General features: G+C 41.6%; 1 pseudogene; it reads left to right on the forward strand.

Annotated features, from left to right (window-relative positions):
- The first annotated feature begins 5,825 nt into the window (after window positions 1-5,825).
- LOC101388865 (large ribosomal subunit protein eL19 pseudogene) lies at window positions 5,826-6,403 on the forward strand (annotated as a pseudogene).
- Window positions 6,404-6,790: the final 387 nt, after the last annotated feature.

Below are 6,790 nucleotides of genomic sequence, written 5' to 3' on the forward strand. Positions count from 1 at the left end.
GATCCCCTGAATAAAAATTAAAAGAGCCAGCAGAATAACATTTGCTCATAGGTAGCTCTGAAATGAAAAAATATTAGACGTTTAGTTACTTTTATTTAGAGTGATTTTTATGGCTTTATTGAGGCTTAATTGGCACACAATAAACTGCATATTTAAAGTATACAATTTGATGAGTTTTGACATATGCATACACCCGTAGAGCCATCACCACAATCAAGATAATGAACATATCCATCACCCCCAAAAGTTTCCTCCTGCCCCTTTGTAATCACTCCCTCCCACTCCTCCCCACCCCACCTCCTATCATCCTCAGGCAGCCACTGATCTGCTTTCTGTCACCATAGATTAATTTACATTTTTCTGGAATTTATATAAATGGAATCACACAGTATTTTTTTTTTTTTTTTGGTCTGGCATCTTTGACTCAGTGCAATTATTTTGAAATTAATCTATATTGTTGTTTGTGTCAATAACCCATTCCTTTTAATTGCTGAGTAGTATTCCACTATATAGCATGATTTGTTTATCCATTCATCTGCTTATGGACATTTGGGTTGTTTCCACAGTTTGTAGCTATTGCAAATAAATAAAGCAGCAGTGAACATTCATGTACAAGTCTTCGTATGGACCTAGATTTTCATTTCTCTTATGTAAATATCTAGGACTAAAATGATTAGGTCATATAATCAGTGTAGGCTTAACTTTCTAAGAAACTGCCAAACCGTTTTCCAAAATGATTGTACCATTTACATACTTAATGGTCAATTGTGTTTTCAATTATTTTTATAAGGGCATGAAACACCTTGGTTCTTGTCTCTTTCTGGATCAAAAATTGCTGGCTAGGTCCATGGGACCTAAATGCCAGCCTCCCTTGGAAATTTAACCAAATTGTTCTGTTCCTCTGAGGGAATAACTTTTTAAAATGCAAACCTGCAAAATTAAACAAATCAAATGATAAAAGCAAGTATCATAACGAACTGTCGGGTAAAGCATTTATTTATTTAACTTCTGTCTCTTTCAAGAGGCAATAGGGGATGCTGGATCAAACAATCCAGCATGTTCTGAACAAATCACTTATCACCCCTCGTCCCATAGCCTTCCAGCCCATCCCCCTAGGTCATTGTCACGCTCTCAGACTGAAGAGTCATGATAGAGTGTCAAGTCCATCAAGCATGTCTACAAGGTCTGAGGACACCATTCCATATTCTTATTCTCAATGTCACTCCCAGCCTTCACCTCAGAGGATGCCACATGTGACTGCCCAAAATGGTGTTCACGTAAGTGGGATAGGGAGGAATTCTCAAACCAAATTCAGACTGTAAGCATACTGTATTGTTCAAAATAATTGACATCTCCATTCCAAAAGATTAGAAATCTCTGTTCTAAGAATCTGATTTAAAGAGAAAATAAAACCCTTATGGTGCCAACTGGATGTTCTCATAATAGAACCATCAATACTACTGCATTTTTGGTTGGCAGCTCCCAGCATAAATCACACTTCTCTCCCTCCACATCCCCTTCCCACACCCAGATCCCAGTTTCTTCTCTCTCTCACACACGCGCACACACACACACACCACACACACATTACATGGGAATTCTGGTTTCCCAACTGAAGAAAGAAAGAAGAGATTTTGGTAGGGAGAAGGGCCAGGAAAGTTGAAGAGAAAAATGGAAGGTAAAAGCTTATGAACTGGGTTTAAGCACCTTTGGTTAGAGGAGTGAAGGTCAGAAGCTACTCAAGAGGGACTTTGTGGAAGTTCAAGTATAAGTCAGGCTTCTTGGTGTCCAGGGCACAAATGTGTGGCATAAAGTCATGAAAACAAACATCGTGGTACCCCAAGGATGGAACACTTGGGAAACTTTCAGAGGCTACACCCTGGCGTGGATATTGGCCTACGTAGCAAGAAAGGGACTTCACCAAGCAACTTTACAGGCAGTAGATGTGGGTTATGACAATAATAGCGCTAACAGTGGTTAAAAAAAATTAGCTCATATTTATTTAAGCTAACATTTATTAAACTCTACTGTGTATTAGGTATCATGCTGGCTGTCTTACAAACATTTTATAGTACTTTCAAAATAAACACATTGCCCTGGTTTCATAGATGAGGAAATGAAAACGCAAGAAGGTTAAGTAACTTGCCTAGGCCACATAGCTGGTACATCTGGAGCCAGAATTAGGTGCAGTCAGTGGGCTTCTAGAACCTGAGATCCCAGGGAATTGGGAAGGAAGGTGGAGGAGGGAACAGACCCATGGCAGGCTGGCAGGCTGTTGTGTGAGAACACACGAGGCCCCCTTTGGAAACTCCCAGAAATAAGTAGGGGGTACTCTGAAGAAAGAGGGAGGACCCCCAAGATTATGCAGATGTGGGCTACCTAGCACAAACATCCGGGCACCAGAAAAACCTGGCAGGTGCCAATTCCAGCAGAAAGTCTTAACCGTAGGATTGTGTCTATTGGGGATTACACTTTATGAAACATGTGACGATTTTTAAAGATGTTGTTTGTAGCGGAAGGTTCAATTTAGTCAGTTATCAACATTCCAGAAAACAGACATGCAAGTGTAATAATCTCAGGTCGACTAGCAGCAAGAAGGAGCACTGGCTGGAGCAGTTACTGGAGAGAATGTTCAAGCACAGCTGACAGAGGAAAGCAGCTACCTGAGCCTGTCTGAACTGAAGGCCGGATAGGACTCATCAAAAGCTCCATTCCTGAAACAGATCTCTTTAACCACAGGAGTCACTACCTCCCAGAGAGATTTGAAGGTTTAGGTGGCTACAGATTACTTTGAGGCCTGCAAAGAAATCTGCCTCTGACCTGTGAGTTTTTCCAGCTTCAAGTCCCAAATTCAGGTTCAAGGACAAAGCAAGCAATTAAGCTCTGCCAAGACCCAGGACTGAGCTCCAGTTCCACTCCCCTGTGCTTGCCCTCACTGCTCCTGCTCTTGCCTAGGAATGCCCCAGGCCCCCTCATCACCTAGCAAGCACCTCCTGGAAAAAGCCTTTCCCAACATTCTCCTTTGCACTCACTATCTCTGATAATGAAGGTGTGACAATTGACGTATACGATGTACACCTGAAATTTATATAATGTTATAAACAAGTGTTACCACAGTAAAAAAAAAAAAAAAAAGAAAAAGAACGAAGGCATGACAATGGGGAGTTGGTACAGACTTCAACAAAGGAAATCAGACTTGCTAGAAATCCTCGACTCTTTCCTGACTTTCTGTATCTTCCTCTAGGCCAGAATCGTTCCTCCCTAACTACAGGGTTTAGGAAAACTGGTAATAATATGTGACAGGTGGACATTGTCCTCAGAACATCTTCAACAAGCCCCAGGCCTCAAAGGCACCCAATTGACAGTTCCCATGATGGATGAGATTGCTTGAAAAGGAGAGGCCAGCCAGAGCTGGCAATGCTAGGGCTGATGCAGAGAGAGCAGGGCAAACGGGAAATTTAGGGATGTCAGAACATAGTCTGTCAATGTAATCCCTATCTCTGTCTAATATGCTGCCAAACAGGCCAGAGCCCTGTTCGGGCATGACTTAAAATTTGAGATATAAAGATAAGACTCTCCTGGAAATAAAAGATGGTACCATGGCATTGTCACCATCATCACCAAAAGCTTGGGCATTCTTTTGACGTGTAGACATATCCTCAGAGAACAACACCCTCCATCTCCTTCCTAAGAACAAGATGAATGGAGGGCAAGAAAAGAATTAGTTCAGAATATATTTATCCTGGCATCTTTTGATTTTTATTTTCTCTGCCTTACCTGAGTTTCCTCCATGACAGTAAGAGCTGTATCTTTCTAATCATTCAATTTATAGGTCCATTAGAACATGGACCACTCCTGTGCAGCTTCTAGCTTTTAAGAATATTTAATAAAATGTAAATTACAATAAAAATAAAACTAATGTTAATTATATGCAAAGTTTTCTTAAAGGAGAGTATAGGACTTCCTGAGGCTTAATTATACCTAAAAAAGATTTTGTTTTCTTTGGGGAGTGGGAGTGTTAATTTACCATATTGATTCCTCTGAGACATCCCTTGAGCTATAAATTGATGTTAATTATTTATAGCCCAGAGAGGTCCTATATTAGGAGAAATTTTCCATTAAGACTTAATTCATTAGCTCAACACTTTAAGAAGTTGATGCCCGGTGATTCAGAGGTAGAAATGTACTCTAGTCACGGCAGCTGTGGGGATGAGTCTGACCTGCCTGCCCCAATGATCAGGGGAAATAGAGTGCAATCGACTAGGGAGAGAGAAATAAACTAACACAAATCTCCCTCTTGCCTACATTATTTACAGAGACGATCATTATCATTACCACCATCCAGATAAAAAGACTTTTGGCTGAGCCCCCAAGATCATCTTCCTCAATAATAAAGGACTTTGTTCCCTCTCTTCAGGTATCTTTTGTGCCCACTTTTCTTGTTTTTATTATTTGCCTACTATGACGAATATGCTCACAAAAATATTCCCCAATCTGGCTCCTCCATGGGGAATTGACTAGAGGTCATGGACCATGGAATGACATACTACATTATCATCCAATCAAACAAAAAATAATAAACAGGAGGAACTAGCTACGAGGTCTTGAAAGCATAGACCTCAGAGCCAGCTCTGTCTTTGAAGTCTCACTTTTGTATTCAATACTGATGTGGTGTTGTTCTTAGCCTATGACCTCTGTGCCATCCCCTGCAGATGGTGGAGATCTGAGGGCCATTGTTGTGGAGTGTGTTCATTAGATATGAAAAAAGAGACTGTGAATGAATGAAACAAAATGTCAACTCCCTTCAGATTCTTTAAGAATAAAAGCAAACAAGCCAGATACTGAATACTGCTGGGTTTTATGTGTGTCAGGGAACCGAATTAATATTATCTATTAAATGTATTCTATCAAAGGGGGAGAAAAAACAGGAAGCAATCCCCAAATTAAGTCCTTTATGATGTTTGCCAAATCTAGGTGATATTGTTACATCCTTGTTAAATAAAATACCATTTGTACCATGTGTAGAGTGTATACCAAGGCTTCCTCATGTGACGTTGAAAGGGGATGAAATTCTTCAACAGATGGAGGAAGAATGGATGCCATAGACAGAGATAATCCATATGCTAGAGAATGTTGCTAAATAGCTCACTTCATGGAATGGAAAGGTCAGTTGTTAGGATGAAAATTCAAATTTAGCAGGCCCATCTCTAAGTTTGTGTCTTCTTTCATTTATTCTTTCAAATATTTATAGAGTGCCTGCTATCTGCAAACACTGTACTTAGCCCTGTAGATAGAGCAACGAGGAAGAACACATCCCTACCCTCAAGAAGATGACAGTCCAGTCTGGGTATAACTGCCTACCACACCCTCGTCACTCTAACTATCTGGTGCGCCACAGAGCAAGGAAGAATTCCTGCTTATCAAGGATGCATAATAAAGCATGACACTTATTTTTAGGACTTACTCATAGTCCTTCATCAATTCCTTCTTTAATCCTCCACAGGACTGGAAGGAAACATCAGCCCTCCATACAATGTCCACTGCCCACCTCCCACTCCCACCTGTTCAGGATGTTTTCTCTTTGGGCACTTAGCTTCTCCCTCCCTCTCACCCAAAAGAAGAGGTCTAGCTTTTTGGTTCACAAGTTTTTGTGAAAAAGAACTGGGAGAATGTGTAGAAAGTATCTAGGGGCAGAGGATGGTCAAGGAAAGGATGACAGAGAGAGGCACAAAGATAAGTGCCTCACCCCAGAGTTTAAGGACAAGCTTGGAGGCAGATTTGAGAGCAAGGGGATGGGCTTTCTTTTTGCTGGTGCAGCCACAGCCATGAGTGTGCTCAGGCTTCAGAAGAGGCTCGCCTCCACTGTCCTCCACTGTGGCAAAAAGGTCTGATTAGACCCCAATGAGACGAATGAAATTGCCAATGCTAACTCCCGTTAGCAGATCTGGAAGCTGATCAAAATGGGTTGATGATCCAGAAGCCTGTGACTGTCCATTCCCAGGCTCAATGCTGGAAAAACACCTTGGTCTACTGGAAGGGCAGGCATATAGGCACAGGTAACTGAAAGAGTACTGCCAATGCTCGAATGCCCAAGAAGGTAACCTGGATAAGGAGCTTTAGAATTCTGCACCGGCTGCACACGAGATACCGTGAATCTAAGAAGACTGACTGCTGCATGTATCACAGCTTGTACCTGAAAGTGAAGGGGAATGCGTTCAAAAACAAGTGGATTTGCATGGAACACATCCGCAAGCCGAAGGCTGGCAAGAAGATCCTGGATGACCAGGATGAAGCCCGCAGGTCTAAGACCAAGGAAACACACAAGTGCTGTGAAGATCAGCTCCACGTCAAGAAAGAGGAAATCATCAAGACTCTGTTCAAGGAGGAAGAGCCCAAGAAATAAAGCTCCCCCTCTCTTGTCTGTCCATAGAGGCCTTGGCAATTCCATAGATTGGTCATTCAACAAAACAAGCCTTTATTTGCCTTAAAAAAAAAAAAAAAAAAGAAGTGAGGGGATGAGAGAGTGATGCGCTGGGACAGAGGCAGGATGGGAGAGGTGTGGATGAGAAAATGAAGGAGAGATTTTAAAACACTGCTGTAGGTTACGAGTTAGATTCCCTTGACGTTACTCAAGAGATGCAAGTAACAACTGGAGTCACCTTCTAAACCTTCTTGTCTTTTCACCAAGCCATGTGAGGACCAGAGGTTTTCGAGTTAATAGTAGTTATTTTCATTTTCCAGTTGAGATAACTGAGACACAGAAAAATGGAGGGATTTACAGAGTCACGCA

Source organism: Ceratotherium simum, chromosome 17, assembly GCF_057802395.1.
Source record: "Ceratotherium simum simum isolate JZ-2026a chromosome 17, ASM5780239v1, whole genome shotgun sequence".
NCBI classification, from domain to species: domain Eukaryota; kingdom Metazoa; phylum Chordata; class Mammalia; order Perissodactyla; family Rhinocerotidae; genus Ceratotherium; species Ceratotherium simum.